Source organism: Otolemur garnettii, unplaced genomic scaffold, assembly GCF_000181295.1.
Source record: "Otolemur garnettii isolate 467f Iridium unplaced genomic scaffold, OtoGar3 scaffold00005, whole genome shotgun sequence".
In the NCBI taxonomy this organism is placed as follows: Eukaryota; Metazoa; Chordata; class Mammalia; order Primates; family Galagidae; genus Otolemur; species Otolemur garnettii.
Window position 1 is genome coordinate 44,704,578 of NW_003852400.1, and position 16,907 is coordinate 44,721,484.

Below are 16,907 nucleotides of genomic sequence, written 5' to 3' on the forward strand. Positions count from 1 at the left end.
AATACAATTAATTTGTTTGCTTTTTTACTGTTTGATCTTTTTTCTTTCATTTTTTTCTCAACCACATCTTTTTAAAAACATTATTTTCAACTGTTTCCATAGGGCTAATCATATGTATCCTCAACTTCAAAAAATTTACATGGAATAAATCTTGTTTTATTTAACATTTCATTTGAAGACTTGTACTCAAACACTACCTACTTCATATGTCCCAGTTCTCGCTACCTACCGACTTTGTCTATTGTCCAAAAGTATAAAATGAGTGGAGGATCTCTCAATAAAAGGACTCTGCGAGAAGTGCTCGGGGCTATCCTGCACCTATGGTTAGCCTCACTTCTTACAGCTTGTACTGTCAATCTATGTCTCATGGGATCATTTATGTGATCGCCACAGAGGTATGCTCACCACAAATTCTCTCTCGACATCTATTCTTCTAAAAATGTTTTCATTTTATCCTCACTTTTGAAGGGTATTTTCTCTAGCTATAAAATTTTAGGTGACTTTTTTGGCATTGGTTTTCAGTACTTAGATTGACTAAGAACTGTCTAAATTTGGTTTTCTTTGTACTTCATGTTTTGGGGGGTTTGCTGAGATGTTGAATCCAGAAATAAAGATTTTCATCAAATTTGTGAAAATTTTGGTCCTTATTTATTCAAACATTTTTACCTCTACTTTTTTCATGCCTTTCTTCATTTAAAGCTTTTTAAACCTGTATTTTGATAATTTGTTTTTGTACCTGAAGTGTCCATTCATTTTATTAAATCTTTTATATCTGTTTTTCAAAATGGAATATTTCTGTTGATCTTTTGTGAAATTTTGACTCTACTGTCTGCTTTCTCCAATGTCCTATTAAGGACTTTCAGTGCTTTTTAATTTTCATTTCTGTTTTTAATATTTTTAGTTCTGGATTCTTTTTATATTAATATGAGGGTATAAATGTTTAGGTTGCACTGTTTTCATTTCCGAGGTAAAGTATAAATTGGAGGCAGGCTGAACATGCTCACATTGTGCACAGTAGGTGAGATCCTGCCAAGCACCCTCCCTCCTCCTCCTCCCCCTCCCTCTTCTCCTGTCCCCCTAGCCAGACTATCCCACTTTTTAAGTCTTGTGTAATAGTTTATACACATATTTATTTGCCAACACTCCCTATTTGTTCCATCATCAAAGTCATATTTTCCTTTCATTTATTGAGTACTTCATTTCTTAGGTCCTTAAACATATTTATAACAGCTACCTTAAAGACTTTTCCCACTAATTGCAACATCTGGGTCATCTCATTGTTGATTACTGTTGAATATTCCTTTGGAGGTTTTGATCCTGACTCTAAATCATATTTTTCTTCCTGTTATTTCTTTGCATGTATTACAGAGTGTGCTTTAAACTTTGTTAAGGGAATGGTTAGACATTCTTGTTCTACATTCTTCATCTGAGTTGTTTTTTATTTTTTTATTGTTTTAGTTGGCATTCTACAACTGGCCGATCAACTTAAACTTTTTGAAGACCTGTCATGCTTTTTTATAGCAGTTCTGCAGAAATCAGAGTTCTCTCAAACACCTCTTACTTAGAGTAGGCCTCCCAAATCTATCTTCCTTTAAGATGTTTCTAGGATTTGTATTTTAGACTTTGGTAAAGAGTAAGTAGAAAATGCTTCACTTAAAGACATTGTCTTTACTGTCAGTTCATAGCCATTTTGGTTTGTAAGCTGGAGGCCCAGATTTTTCAACCTCTTAACTTGTTAACAGGCTCTTTGCTCAACCTGTACCTGCCCTGCAAAGTCCTCCAGCCCCTGTTTGCTCCATTCTCTTGCTCACAGCAGCCAACTCCTGTAAAGTCTTAGGTAGATTTGCTCTGCTTTTAGTCAAAACTCACAGAGAAATCTCACACCTTTCTGATGTCTCCATCTACACAGATCTCTACCATCTAGAACCTTGCCTAGTTAGGTTCTTTAGCTACTCCAAACTTTGTCAGGCTTTGTTTAGATCATAGTTTATTGTGAATGGCCAGAAAATTATTTCCTGGAGAAATCTAGATCATCACAAGGTCAAATAATAAGTTTGTCTTTACTTGGGAACCACAGTCTTGCTCTATTTGTTGTCCAGTATCTTGAAGCAGATGCCTCCTATATTTAATCAGTTTTATACTTTTTAACGGAAGAAGTAGCTTCATACTGTCATAGCTCGAAATAAAAGTCTATGTTCAGTATTTGAAAATTTTTTACTTATCAGCAGATTCTATTTCATTCAAGCCATCTTGATTTTTAGAAACTAGCCTATTACTCTATTACAAAAATGAACTAGTGGACATAGGACTTCCTCTATCTTTTGCCATTAGGTTAAACCTGGTAATTCTGAGCATTTTCTAAATGCCATGCATTGAGCCAAATGTTTTATAGGTAGAAAAACACTTTATCTTCACAAAAATCTTGTAGAGTAGAGCTATTCTAACACTTTTAACATTTCAAATAAGGAAAAGAAGAAAAACCTGGAAAGTGAAAATAATTTACTCAGAATCATAAAATTATGAAAATAAAGCTTTTTGTTATACAAAATGAAGTTACAAATGAAAAACAAAATCAAAATTCTAAAAAAACCCAAACATAAAATAATGTGATAATAGATGATGTTTTGCTGAAAATGAATTATAGTTTGCAAGGGATTATTTCATTGTCATTTCCTTTCATCATAACATATTGTCCCCCCCTTCTCCCAACCTTTCTATATTTGATTTCTTGTAAAACTTTCATTTGTAGGGTTGAGTTCTTATATACATGATCTCTTATGTATATAACTCATGGCAGGTCTTTGCTTAAGAGCCTAAGATGAATAAATTGGTACCAATAAAGCCCAATTTAATTGAAAATAAGAATGTTAGCACAACATTGTTATTCTGTTATAAGGTCCTTAGCTGAATAACATAAGATACAGTTATGTATTTTAAAATTATTATTAGCACTAGATAATTGTAAATATATAAATACCTACACCCATCATTATAATCATAGAAAAATGATGATTATAAATTCTTCTCTTATGTTTTTCCTCTATTAATTCAACAGTCATGGCCCACTATCTATTTGATTTAAAATTTACTGTCTGCATAGATTAGGCAACTTGTGGATGGTGCTTTTTTCTGACCTATAAATTTCAAAGACTTCTAATTTCTAAAAGGAAAGCTTCCTAGAAACCTAGTCATAGAGATACAGATCTATGGAATAGAATAGAGAAACTAGAGATAAACCCAGCTACTTATCAACATCTGATCTTTGATAAACCAAATAAAAGTAGACACTGGGGAAAAGAATCCTTATTTATTTATTTATTTTTATTGTTTTAGGTTGATTGAGGGTACAACAAATTAGATTACATTGTTTGCATTTGTTAAGTAAGCCCTCTCTTATAATTCTGTCCCATCCCCTAGCGGTGTGCCATAAGCCCTAACCTTACGCCAATTAGGTGAGAACACACCCACCCTCTCCCTACCCCACTTTCCCTGCTCACTCCTTCCCCACCCCCCACTTTGAATTCATTTGAGCTTTCCTCCTAATATGGTGTGTATTAGACCATCTACTGGTTTCATATTAGAATACAGTACATTGGATTTTTGCTTTTCCATTCTTGTGATACTTTACTAAGAAGAATGTGTTCTAACTCAATCTAGGTTAATACAAAAGATGTACAGTCTCCATTATTTTTAATGGATGCATAGTATTCCATAGTATACATATACCACAGCTTGTTAATCCATTCCTGGATTGGTGGGTATTTAGGTTTCCACATTTTGGTGGCTGTAAATTGAGGTATGATAAACAGTCTAGTGCAAATGTCCTTATGATAGAATGATTTTTTTTTTCTTCTGGATAGATGCCTAGCAGTGGGATTGCAGGTTCAAATGGGAGATCTAATTTGAATTCCTTAAGGATTTTCCATACTCCTTTCCAAAGCAGCTGTATTGGTTGCAGTCCCACCAACAATGTAAAAGTATTCCCCTCTTTCCATATCTGCTCCAACATCTGAAGATTTGTGACTTTGTGACTACTGTGGTTAGGTGATATCTCAGGATGGTTTTAACTTTCAAGAATCCTTATTTAATAAATGCTGCTGGGAGAACAGGTTAGCCACATTCAGAAGACTAAAAGTGGACCCACACCTCTTATCACTTTAAAAGTTGACTACTGGATAAAGATTTGAATTTAAGATGCGAGATGATAAAAATTAGAGAATAAAGTGTGGGTAAAACTCTCACAACATTGGCCTAGGAAAAGATTCTATGAAGGAAACCCCTGTGGTGATTACAGCAACATGAAAAGTAAATTAATGAGACATGATCAAACTACAAAGCTCCTGCACGGCTAAGAGTACAATAACTAAAGCAAACAGACAACCTCCAGAATAGGAGAAAATATTTGCATGTTACAAATCTGACTAAGGGCTGATAACTAGAATCTACAGAGTCTGAAACTAATCAACAAGAAAAGAGCAAATAATCCCTTTTATAAGTGAGTAGGATACTTGAACAGACCTTCTCTGAAGGAGACAGATGAATAGCCAACAAACACATGAAAAAAATGCTCCATCCCTAATCATCAGAGAAATGCAAATCAAAACCACCCTGAGATATCACCTAACCTCAGTGAGAATATCTCACACCTCAAAGTCCCAAAGCTGCAGACGTTGGGTACATGTGCAGAGAAGGGAACAATTTCACGCTGCTGGTGGGATTGCAAACTAATTCAGTATATATGGAAGCAAATATGGAAAATCTTCAAAGAGTTAAGAGTAAATATTTCCTTTGGTCCTGCAATACCATCACAAGATATCTACCCTTATAATTTAGCATAAGATATTTGCACTAGAATGTTCATCACAGCTCAATTCACAATGGCCAAGATGTGGAATCAACCCAAGTGCCCATCAACTCATTAATGGATTAATAAACTGTGGTATATGCATACCAAAGAATATAGAATACTAGTCAGCCATATAAACAATAGATAGTTTACACCTTATTTATTTACCTAAATGGAGTTGAAGCACGTTCTTCTTAGTAAAGTATCACAAAAATGGAAAAGCAAGCATCCAGTGTACTCAATACAATTTCAAACCAATAGATAAACAACTACACACTCATAAGAGAGAATAACACAATTAAATTCAAGTGGGGGTAGAGGAAGAAGAAAAGGAGAGAGGGGGATTAGTAAGCTCTCATCTAATTGGCACTGTGTAAGGATACAAGGCACACCCTTTGGGTGAAGGGCTCAACTACAATTTGAACTTTACCTAACAAAGGAAAACAATGTAACCCAATCATTTGGGTTGCATTATTATTTGATGTTTGAAATACTTAGTGATTATAACCATTTAAAGCTAAACGTGATCTTTAAAATTATCTATTTCTCTGTTCATATTCACTGACCAGAGTCTGGGAATTCTCCTCTCTGAGCCTGTCCAGCCTTCCCCCAGCCTAGCTCTTTATTCTTTGAAAACACAAGGAATGATGTCTACATATCAGTTTTTACTAGAGCCATCATTTGTCATGCCCAGAACAGGGATTGTACACAAATTGCCCTTAGCCCAATAATCACGAAGTGCACATCTATGAAAAACAGGAGCCAGTGGGTGAAAAGCTCACGAACTCAAGAAGCACAACGTACATATCCCAGGTATTCACTGGGCTTCCCAAAGCAACATCATTGTCACTTGCAGGGCGGACTGCAATGCCTACGTCTGGAGTTAGAAAGATGGTGTCTGGAAGCCAACCCTGGTGATCCTGAGAATTAATGGCACAGCCACATTTAAGTGGCCCCTTCTAGAGAATAAATCTGCTGTGGGAAGTGGAGCACGACTCATTTCTGTTTGTCACCTCAAGTCTGAAAATGACTGGTGGGTAAGCAAACACATTAAAAAGCCAATTTGCGCCACAGTCCTTAGCTGGGTTGGCTTCCCAGCAATGTTTTGCTGGATGCAAGACCATGTGCCTTCAAATGCAGAGTGTTTTCTGCCTATAGAGAAGTGGATGGAAAGCCTGTCAGTGCACCCTGGGGCAGCGGGATGCCTTTTGGTCAGCTGATGTCAGAGTTTGGGGCAGTGGCACAGGCAGCTGGGTCCATGAGGTTAGCTTCTCTGCCAGTGGGAGCTGCCTGGCCTGGGTCAGTCATGACAGCACCGTGTCTGTTGTCAATGTCTCAAAAAGTGCACAGGTCTCAACTCTGAAAAGAGAGTTCCTGCCTCTCCTAAGTATACCATCTGACTTGGAGAACAGCGTTGCAGGTGCTGGCCCTGCCTGCTGCCCAGTGCTCTTTAACTACATTACCATAGCTGCTTGACCTTTACATCCAAGTTAGACATTCCAAAACAGAGCATCCAGGTCAACAGGTCTGCCACGGACCATTTCTACAACATGGACAAGTGGGCCATGCCCAAGGACCCAATACAGCCTTGGGGACGCTGCACCATAACATCACTCAAGTCTCTATGAGGTGGACAAGCAAGGCTATGACAAATTTTACACTACTGGCATTGATACAGCCATGCCAATTTGGGATTTCAAGACCTGAGCATCTTCTATCCAGGCCTCTGGATAATGCGAAGCTGAGTGACATCTGCCATCCAGCACCACAAACAGTGCTGACCACAGCTCTGCCACTGGGTGCTGTGAAAGCCACAAAGAAACACTGAAAACAAAAATCAGGCAAATATTAAGTGGTTTGGTTTGAGTATAAAATTGGTGGAAGTGTTGCTTTAAAAAAAATGATCTATTTCTGCCATCACGTTCTACAGTTGAAAAAGTTGCACGATTTGCCTTGGGTCATACAGGTAACTGTTGACAAAGCAGAAGGAAATGTCCATGTCTCCTATGATTTTTTTTTATTATACATAGGAATGAAATAACTCAAGGGGAGTAAAAAACTTTTTGTGTGAGTGTAGATTTTAAAAATGTTTATAGAGACCTTTTGTTGTCAAAAATGTCATGCCATTTGAGTTCAGCTGCCTGCATTTCCCTGGTACTTACATTATGGTGAGAACCGCTGAAGCAGTAGGTGTCACTTAGATTCAGAACTCATCTGTAAATATCGTACTTTATATTGGGAATTAAGATCACAATCACTATCTCCAGAAATAGTGACATGTATAAGATACATTTTCTCTTGATTTTTGTCATACTTCTCTTCCTTTTGTAGAGGTGGAAAGAATACTGTATAATCAAATTACTTGAAACCCAGAATATAAATACATAGGTGGCCAAAAATATGAATTAAAAAGGGAGATATGCCAGGCGCGGTAGCTCACACCTGTAATCCTAGCACTTTGGGTGGCCGAAGTAGGTGGGTTGCTTGAGCTCACAAGCTCAAGACCAGCCTGAGCCAGAGCAAGACTCTGTCTCTTAAAAAACAAAAAGCCAGATGTTGTGATGGGCACCTGTTGTCCCACCTACTTGAGAGGCTAACTCAAGAGAATTGTTTGAGCCCAAGAGTTTGAGGTTGCCATGAGATGTGACATCACAGCACTCTATCAAGGGCAACAAAGTGAGACTCTCAAAAAAATAAATAAAAGGAGGAGGTACCTAAAAATGTATATTTTGTGGTCCGCCAAACTCCAAATATCTGCTTTTTTGGTAAAACAAAACACAGTCAAGATATTTCTTAACTGATAATATTACAGCCTGTTTGTTAATGCAGTAAAGAAACAAATCCACACATTTGAAAGAAATCAACAGAAAATAATTGATGCAGAGTCGTAGTTTATTTATGTATCCCATGCTAATCCAGTTTTCAGAAAACTTCACCCAGTTCAGAACATTTTATACTATAGATCGTATATGTTATGCAATATGAAGAAAAGTTATCCATTCCCCCTTCTGTCTCCGGTTTTCCTATAACGAGGTCAACTGTGGAAGAGCAGTATGCTGCTAGTGTGCCTGCCAAGTTTTAATTGAAATGTTGTGATAAATTTCACTGCCAGGTCAGATGTTATTTTCTGGTTAAGGAGGGTCAAGTTGGTCTCTTAAAGAACCACTTTTGATTTTTATAGTGTCCAGTGATTTGTTCCTGGAAGTTGATTTACCGCAGAGCTGACCTCTGTCCTCTCCGTTGATCTTTGCCAGCATTGTCAAGTCTCCAGTTCACCTATGGTCACGGGTAGAAAAAAAGTATTTTATTAAACTGGGCTTCTGATTTTATTAGTGTGAAAATAGGCCTTTCCTAATCGATAGGACAGGAAGCATTCACTTTATTGCTTTAGACTAGAGACTAAAGGTCATTTAACACAAATACAACGAGGCACATAACAAAAACAGCAGTAAATATTTGATGATCCAGCATAAATAACTTGGTTCACAGTAGAAAAGTCTGCCCTCTTGAGTATATATACACTAGGCTAATAAAAATATTAAAATTGTTGAAATTTAGGAAAAACCCTATGTTGGATGATAATCCCCCCAAATGATTATTTTTAAATTACAGTTTGGGGGTGATTTTTGAATACATCTATCCCACGGTTCTGCATAAGGATTTAAATAACACTGATGTTTCTAAGGAGCACGGATGCTGTTGTACAAGTTCAAAGTGCTTTGTTGTTATACATGCTACAAAACTTCCTTAAAGAGACAGCACAGTTGGGAAGAACATTAATAAACTGCATGTGAGAGAAAGAAAAAAGAAGATGGGAATAACTTTGCCTTTAACTGATGAAAATATTCTGGAGGTGACAATAGGAAGCAGGGAATATGCTGCACTCACCAGCTCTGTCTCACCATTTCTCAGGGTTAGTGTGCTAGTGGCTGTTATCACTCAGAATCGCCTACCTTAACCTTCCAGACTGGTTTTGTAAAACCTACAAGATTTCATTGCTCTATTCCAAATACACATCTTGAGCATATTTGCACCTTAGTAACATTTTCATTTTTTTATTTCTATCTATTTTTAATGTTTTGAGGCTTTCTCTTTGACCCATGGATTATTTAGAGGCATGTTATTTAATTTCTAAGTGTTTACCTATTTTCTTGTTGTCTTTATATTATTTCTGGATATAATTATATAATGTTCTGAAATGTTATCTGTCTGATTTCAATTTCTTTTCAATTGGTTGAGGTGTAATTTATGGTCCAAGATATGGACCGTCTTCGTGAATATCCTATCTATATTTGAAAAAAAGATGTCAGGTGAAATATTTTCCATGTATCTATTAATATTCGATCCTGTTGGATCCTAATAGATCCTATTGGATCATTAACACTTGAAAATTCATTTATATGCTGTAAACAACAGCTTTACGCTTACCATTTTAAGTTATTTAGATCATTTCCATTATATTATATGAATATATATATAAATGCCTATATATACTATAAGGATCACTTTTATATCTGCACTGACAATTTCTTATAATATTGTCTGAAACATGTTTTATTGTGATATAATATATACATGCACCCTGTAACAAAAACTTCCTATGATACGTTTTAATCTATGTGACAACCACAAAGGGTGATTGAATCTACGTATCCAAACCCAACTTTGAAGAGTGGATCCGAGTTACTAATAAGACATTTAAACATTTTAAGCAAGTTTTTTAAAGCTTATGATTGTGCTTGAGTGAAAAAGACAAATTAAGACTACCTATATCTCTTGAAAATTTGGAGTTGAAGAATTATAACTTACGACTTAGAGTTACATGGCCCAAGATGCACACAATACATGTGCTGTTGTTTTTATTGTTTATTTTTCTGCTTACTTGCTACGCTAAATATAATGGCTCTTTCATTTCCCCTAGACCTACAGCGTGTGCACACCAATGCTCTTGTTATGTAAATTATTGGCAGTCATAAAATACGCAGGAAAGTTTACTATTCAAGAGGATAATATTGAATAGAGTGCTGTTTCAGACTAATCTGTTTATCATAAAAGGTACAGGAATTTAACTGCAGAACAAAGGAGAAGGATTTCACAACCAGTTGTCCATGTTTCTTTAGAAATAACCAGTCTCTGAAGCTTCAAATATGCAAATTTAGATTGACTAATCTCCATACATTTATATATGATTAATGAAATAAAATTCTGTTTGTCTGTGTGAGTGGACACATAAAGATCATTAATGACTTTTTTCATTTTTCACCCAGTCACAGCTCTAGAGTATGTGAGGAGAGAGATGAAGACAGCGAAAATATGACCTTGAGTTTGATTTCCTTCAGACTGTGGGCCCGGCTGGAGGTGGAAGTGATTTCAAGAGAAGCCCATATGGGTCTTGGGGTATAAGGAATGTTCTGGGCCCTGAAGATAAAGTGTGACAGAGAATTACAAAGGTATTCCTTCCCTGTGTCTGCGCAAACCCAATACAAGGAAAAGAAACTTAAGTGTCTCTGAATGACACACAGTTGGGATCTTATAATAGCAATGACAATAGGTGCTCCTTCAAGTAGCTTTACTAATACTTTATATAAAATGGAGTGAGCCAAAGAAAGAAGAAAAAGACAGAGAGAGCGCCATGTGGTAACTAATATCATACTGGTGACTGTTGTGAAGGTACACCAAAAGTCTTTCAGAAAAGCATGCGGAGGAATTGGGACATGCTGGTATGTACGTGCAGGTAGAGATTATTAAAAATAATATTTAATATCTTAGGTAGACAAGGTCTCAACTTATAAGGGTCCCAAAAGTCCACATGTGGCAGTTTTAAAAAAGTAAGTCACAATGCAGGACTTAGTATGTGTCAGATCCTACTTAGTCTTCGCACCAATCCTATAACATAGTTTATGAGAATATTTCTATTGTATACATACATAGTTGGGAGTACTAAATTGGAGATGAAAGTCGCTAAATGTGGAATTGTAACTCGACCTTAGGTAGCTCATGTTCTAAAGAGGTTTAAGAATTTGAATTAGGAAGATTTGTTATTTTTAGGGGAAGAATGTGTTTAGAAGTTTAAATCAACTTCTAGAAAACCACAAAGCTTTAATTTGAACTCAGTTTATTCTGAAATCAAAATTTAGTGCTTTTGAACCATCCTGTTATCTGGTAGAGTATGTGAGCCATGTCTGAAATATTGAAGATTCTGAGAGTCTCAGTTTGGGAATGCTCTCACCTGAGCTGATAGGGAGTCTATTAGTGGGGTATACCTACTATTTGGTTGCCCATACTTACCAGTTCAGCTATGATTTGGCCCATTCTGTGTTTCTTAATTGTGTTAAATAGCTAGTTCAGTTACCTGAAAACTGAGTAATTTATTTCAGTTAGCTTCCCAAACCGTTATCTATTGAGAGCCTAATATGTACTGGGCATTGAGCTAAATGAGCATGTATATACATCTCTTTTTCCTCACCACAATGCTGAGAAAAATTTATTATTAACTTTATTTTACATACTAAAAAACTGAGTTTGATAAGTCTAACTCATCTATAACCACTCAGCTAACAAGAAGCAAACCAGGTCTACCCGTCATTGCTAATAATTCTATATCCTCTTCCGAGGACACCCAAATTCACTCAGTCAACTTTATGCCCTGCAATTATAGGACCATGGAGCCTCAGTGGCAAATCTTCTCTAAGCTTGGCATCCTCATATCTGCCAGGCCACTCCATTTAACTACTTTTGGATTGATTTTCATTCATAATCATGAAAATAGAAATGAACAAGGTGAAAACAAAACAAACATCCATGCACATGTATCTGTACCTACATATATATGCATGACCCTTTGGGTCATTTTTGCACACATCTTTCTCATGCCAAGATTTTCAGTTATGATTTTTCTGTTTATCAATGTTTACTTGGTCAGCTATGCTTCTTACAGTCACTTGATGATTCTGACCCCAAATTTGACAAATTGTGGCCATGATTTCATCAGTCCTGCACATCACTGACCACTCTGACCTTGCCTCATCCGTGATGCTGTGTCAACCTCCAAAAAACATCAAATCCATTTGTGCACTACTGTTTTCTTCATGGTACTATCCCTATAAACTTGGATGAACATATCCCTGATTTCACTTCCACTCTTGCCAAGTTTAACAAAAAAATTAATGTTTGTTCATTGCTCTAATTCAAGCTCTGTCATTCTCGCGATGGCTCATACAACAATAATGAGCGCCACTCCACAAGATGCTGCCACCCATGGACACAAACCCAGCTGTGAGACACAGAAATACCAAGATTATGAAACCTTTTTGCACAGTGTAAGGACATGGTGGTAGGCTTACAAACCTACCCCTGTCAGACCTTCTATATAAAACACATATGCAACCTAAATGTATATGTGTGTATATATATTCTTGTTAAAATACTTACTTGTCTATTGTATCCCAAGGTAGCTCATAAAAGGCAATAATTACTTGTGAAATATATCTCCTTTTATTTAATTCATATTGAGTTATTAGGAACCTACAGACAATGTGCTTCATATTTTTCACCTGCCTCCATGGACTTTGTCCTTTGCCTTAAAAATTAATGAATTACTCTTTGAGAGCAGGTCCCTTTTTTTCTATTTGATGTATAGCAGACACCACCTGTTTCCAGAGGACAGGTTGTTTGTTGTTATTAGGGCACAATACACTGTACGGAGCGTATAAACACAGTTGTTGGAGTATAATTACTTGATCTCTTTATGGAGGTGGATCATCTCCGAGTACAATTGGTCCCCAAGACAAAGTAAGGCCAACTGTCTTTTACGGCATCAGCTGCCACCCTGAGTTTGGTGTTTTGCCACCGACACCAAGGCTTTTTTGTTTATCAGGCAATTAACAGTAATGATGTCTTGCTGCTTGGCTTTGTTTCAAAACCAAAGCTCCTTCTTTGCAGATTTGGGTGGACTGCTAGGCTCAGGCTGCTGGCCTGACTGTCAGAAGTACCAGCAGGCAATTCCAGGCTTAATTACCTCCCCGTTTTGTTCTTTACATTGGGCAATAAACATCCAGTCTAAAGGCAATTTGTAGGAGAGAGGGAGAGAAAAGGGAGGGGGCACCTCCTCTCACAGCCCTGCGTCCATCAAATAAACTAACTTAAAAATGTTTTGACCTTGAGTTCTTAAACATTATTGTTATTCTCCATCTTATAAGGAAAAGCATTTTAAAGAAAAGTTATTCAAATAAAACACAACCTCAGGGATAGGCAGTCTGTTTATGAAATATGAGGGAATTCAATTACCCATGAATGGATGAATAGCTTTTTTTCCCTTCTTTGTCTGGTCATCATTGTTATAGTGGATTTCTTTAACAAAAGATATCAAAATAAACAGAAATGTCTTCCATGAACCGTGAGCCTGCAGTTAAGTGGTATATATATGAGAGTGTGCTTCTCTGGGATTTATTTAATATAGGTATGATTTTTTAATGGTACATTATTGAATTTTTAGCAAAGTCAAACATATAATCAAAAAGAAGAAATTACTACATAAAAATGGGCAAAGCTCTAGAAAAATACCACATGTTGCTTTTAATTTTTTTTCGTAAAAAGCAGGACATTTCTTTCATTCGAAGTCTTAAATGAAATCTGAGAGCTAATTTTGGTTTAGTTGATTGTATATAAATATATATGAAAACTGTATTTGCTTTGGCACTTGCAATTTTTGACTTATTAAGTAATTGTCTACTATAGATTTTTTATTATGAGAATTATATTTTAAAATAAACTTCAGTATTTAATATTTGCTAATAATCTTTTGTGCTTATTACTTATATTTGGGACATTTTGAATTCCAAAAGTCTATATTTGTGGAGTAACTATATTTATTATAATTAATAACATTATTACATTCTTTTGCTAGTGAGCTCTTGTGTATAAATGATCACTTAAAAGAAAGTTTGCACCCTCCATGTTTGTGAAGCATTTACTTATTATACAAGTTATTTCACATTTTAGTCTCTGTTCCTCTTAATAGGATACCTGGGTTAAATTATAAATTCTTTATATAGTAAAGCCAGAAATTCAGTACCTATTTCAAATAGTGAAATTGTTTCCCATCACGTTTAATAAATTTGAGTAAACCTTAAATGGAAGGTTTCACATGGAAGGGGAAGGCACTTGAATAGAAAAGTGATTTAGTGTTTTCTAAAGAAATTTTACAAAAAATGTACCAGTCTTACAAAATTCCTCCAGGTCAGTTCCTTGGTAATGGTGCCACTTCTTCCTAACGTTCCTCAGTTTTTCACGGATGGATGTTTCATTAAAATGATGCACGGCCCTCTCTCCAACACAAAAGCAAGGCAACTACTACTTTCCCTGGCAGGCAAGTAGCCTTTTCCATTTTTAACTACATTTTGAAAAAACAAATTTTACATGTTCTTTCTAATTCACTCCATTTTATATGAGGATAGAAGAGCAAATATTTTAAGAGTTAAATGATATCCAACTTATTAAGTACAATATACCAGAAATATCAGGGTTTTACTACATTTATAATTTACCATGCTATAGAAAGGCCAATGGAAACACTTACATAAAAAGTTTAAATTATTTTTCCAGTAAATTTACCCATTATTAAGCATATTTAAAACTGATTTTACTGAAAGAAGAAATGAATAGATTGAATGTTCAGGTGGGTGTGTGGAAATATATAATTTGTGATAGTAGCAATTTTGAGAAGTCCCAAAGAGGTGCCATGATATTGATAATGTACCCTATTTGTCTAGAGAACTCTTGAAATATAACGGTTTATTTTTTCTTTTAATGTGAAAATATCCTATAACTTCGGGTTCATAGAAGAATCCAGAGGCCCTTCGCATCATTTTGAAATATTTTTCTCATACGTGAAACAAATGCAAAAGGCTTAATCTAAATTGGCACTTAATGAATCATAACTATTCTATTATTATTCATATCACAGCTCTTATTATTTATTGTTATTCTATTTGAGTAAAGAAAAACATGATAATAATTATCTTTGAAACCATTGCTAAGTAAATAAAAAACAAATTTCACATCTTAGAAGAACAATCATGACTATTGTCTCTTGAAATAACATCAACATCACTGTGGATGCAGATAAAGATTGGGAAGAAAAAACATGTCACTGCTCTCACCCTAGGACCCTTCCACTTTTCTTTCAATGGACATGCTTGGAACAAGAGTTCATTGTCTACACTCTAAATCACATAACAGTGCCAGGAATGGCAAAGGGTGGGATGATTTTAAACTAAAACCCCATACACTCATAAAACGCAAGAAAGAGGTTCCTAAAATAATTTCCACTTTAGACCATCTTTTCCCAGCAACAAAATGTCTCAGCAATCAATTGTTTAGTGAAACAATAATACAGTCAAGAAAGCTAGTGTTTGTTTGTTTGTTTGTTTGTTGAACTCTATTCTGCAGGACGGAACTGTTTAGACATAGACTGACTTTATTTGGCCGACTGTAGGCACACACTCTGTTGATTTGGACAGTAAGCGTGGGTCCATACACACCAAAACTCATATTATACTACCTTTCAACTGGAATTTAATTTTAAGCTTGAATATGAATCTGAGAAACTTTTACGTGATCAAGTGTTTAGGTCAGGATAAAATTACCTAACTCGATAAAGACAGTGTACAAATTCTCAGAAATCAATAAATATGAAGCAGATTTGAGCATTGTTTTGGGGAGAGTTATTTTATTTTTGTATTTCAACACCAATTTGCTTGTAAATTTTCTTCACAAATGATGGAAGGGAAAGGAAGTAATAATCATAATAATGATGATCCATTTTGACCATCTTATTATTTTCCTTTTATTCATCTGGGAGCTACCGTGCAGTCTTAACCATCCTGTAAATACTTATTTAGCAAAAGGAAATAGAATATATTTTCCCTCAGACTCTCTGCATTGATATATTGAAATAGCAGGGGGGAAAAAAAGGCCCATAATGCTTCATTAGTTAATTGTGCAGAGTACAGCTCTTTAGGGGTAAACAAGTGAAGGACATTTGCTGAATGGCCCGTCCTCGTCATGCATATTATGGCCTAATGATGCTAGTAATGGTAGGAGGCTCCTGGAGAGTCATCTGTCAAATTAGCACATTGAATTATTTATTGCCTCAGAGTAAAATTGTTGAAAGGTAGCAGCTGAGACATGGTTTTTATAAATCTAAAATTCAGAAAAAAAATATTAGAAAACTCACACAGCTGCTTTGAGGATACATTTGCCTTTTACCACTTTCATTTAAGAGCACAATAGTTCTTGAGTAAACAGAGTTTATTTCCACCTTTAAATTGCATGGTATTTTGTGTGAGAGAGAGACAGAAAGAGAGAGAGACGGTCTTGGGTGTTTCATATCATAGTTATACTATAATAATCTGAAATTCTAGTTAATTATTATTTTAATTCTTTATAACTCATTTCAACTACATCATCTATACAAAACATATGACAAAGTGTCAGTTTTTACTAGACTCTGTGCCCAGAAACTACCTTGAAGGGTATGGCCGTTGACTTCCAGTTCTTGCAACTGTTCACACTTTTGTTCTACCACAGAGTTGTCTAAGATAAAAAGGCTCCCTTCCTGGAGAAGGCAAACTTACGCTGAACTCTTCATGAAACAAGACAAGAGTATGATAAGGCACATTAACTCAGAAGATCCTAAGCATCTGATGGCCTGAGTAGGCTAACAAATTCAAGATTTCCAAAAAAAAAAAAAAAAAAAGTATTGTTCAAGCATTGACTTGGTAGGTATGGGCATAATTCTTTTCTCTATTAGTATTAGATATGAATAAATTCACTAACCAATTTCTTCCACTGGCTAATGAAGAATCACTGCATTGAACAATTTTTTTTTTTAAAGTTTATTGTTGATGGCCCCTATTCCTTCTTTAGGTCTTATTTTTAAAATTTCTACCCTAAGTCAATAACTACTTGGGAAGACTTAAAAGTTTGATTATAAAATAGATCATTAATTTCAAAATAGCAAAGTTACATTGTTTGTTATTTGGTCTCAAATTAGCATTTG

The 16,907-nt window shown here is 35.6% G+C and overlaps 1 pseudogene; it reads left to right on the forward strand.

Moving 5' to 3' along the window:
• The first annotated feature begins 5,481 nt into the window (after positions 1–5,481).
• On the forward strand, positions 5,482–6,580 carry LOC100949836 (annotated as a pseudogene).
• The last annotated feature ends 10,327 nt before the right edge of the window (positions 6,581–16,907 follow it).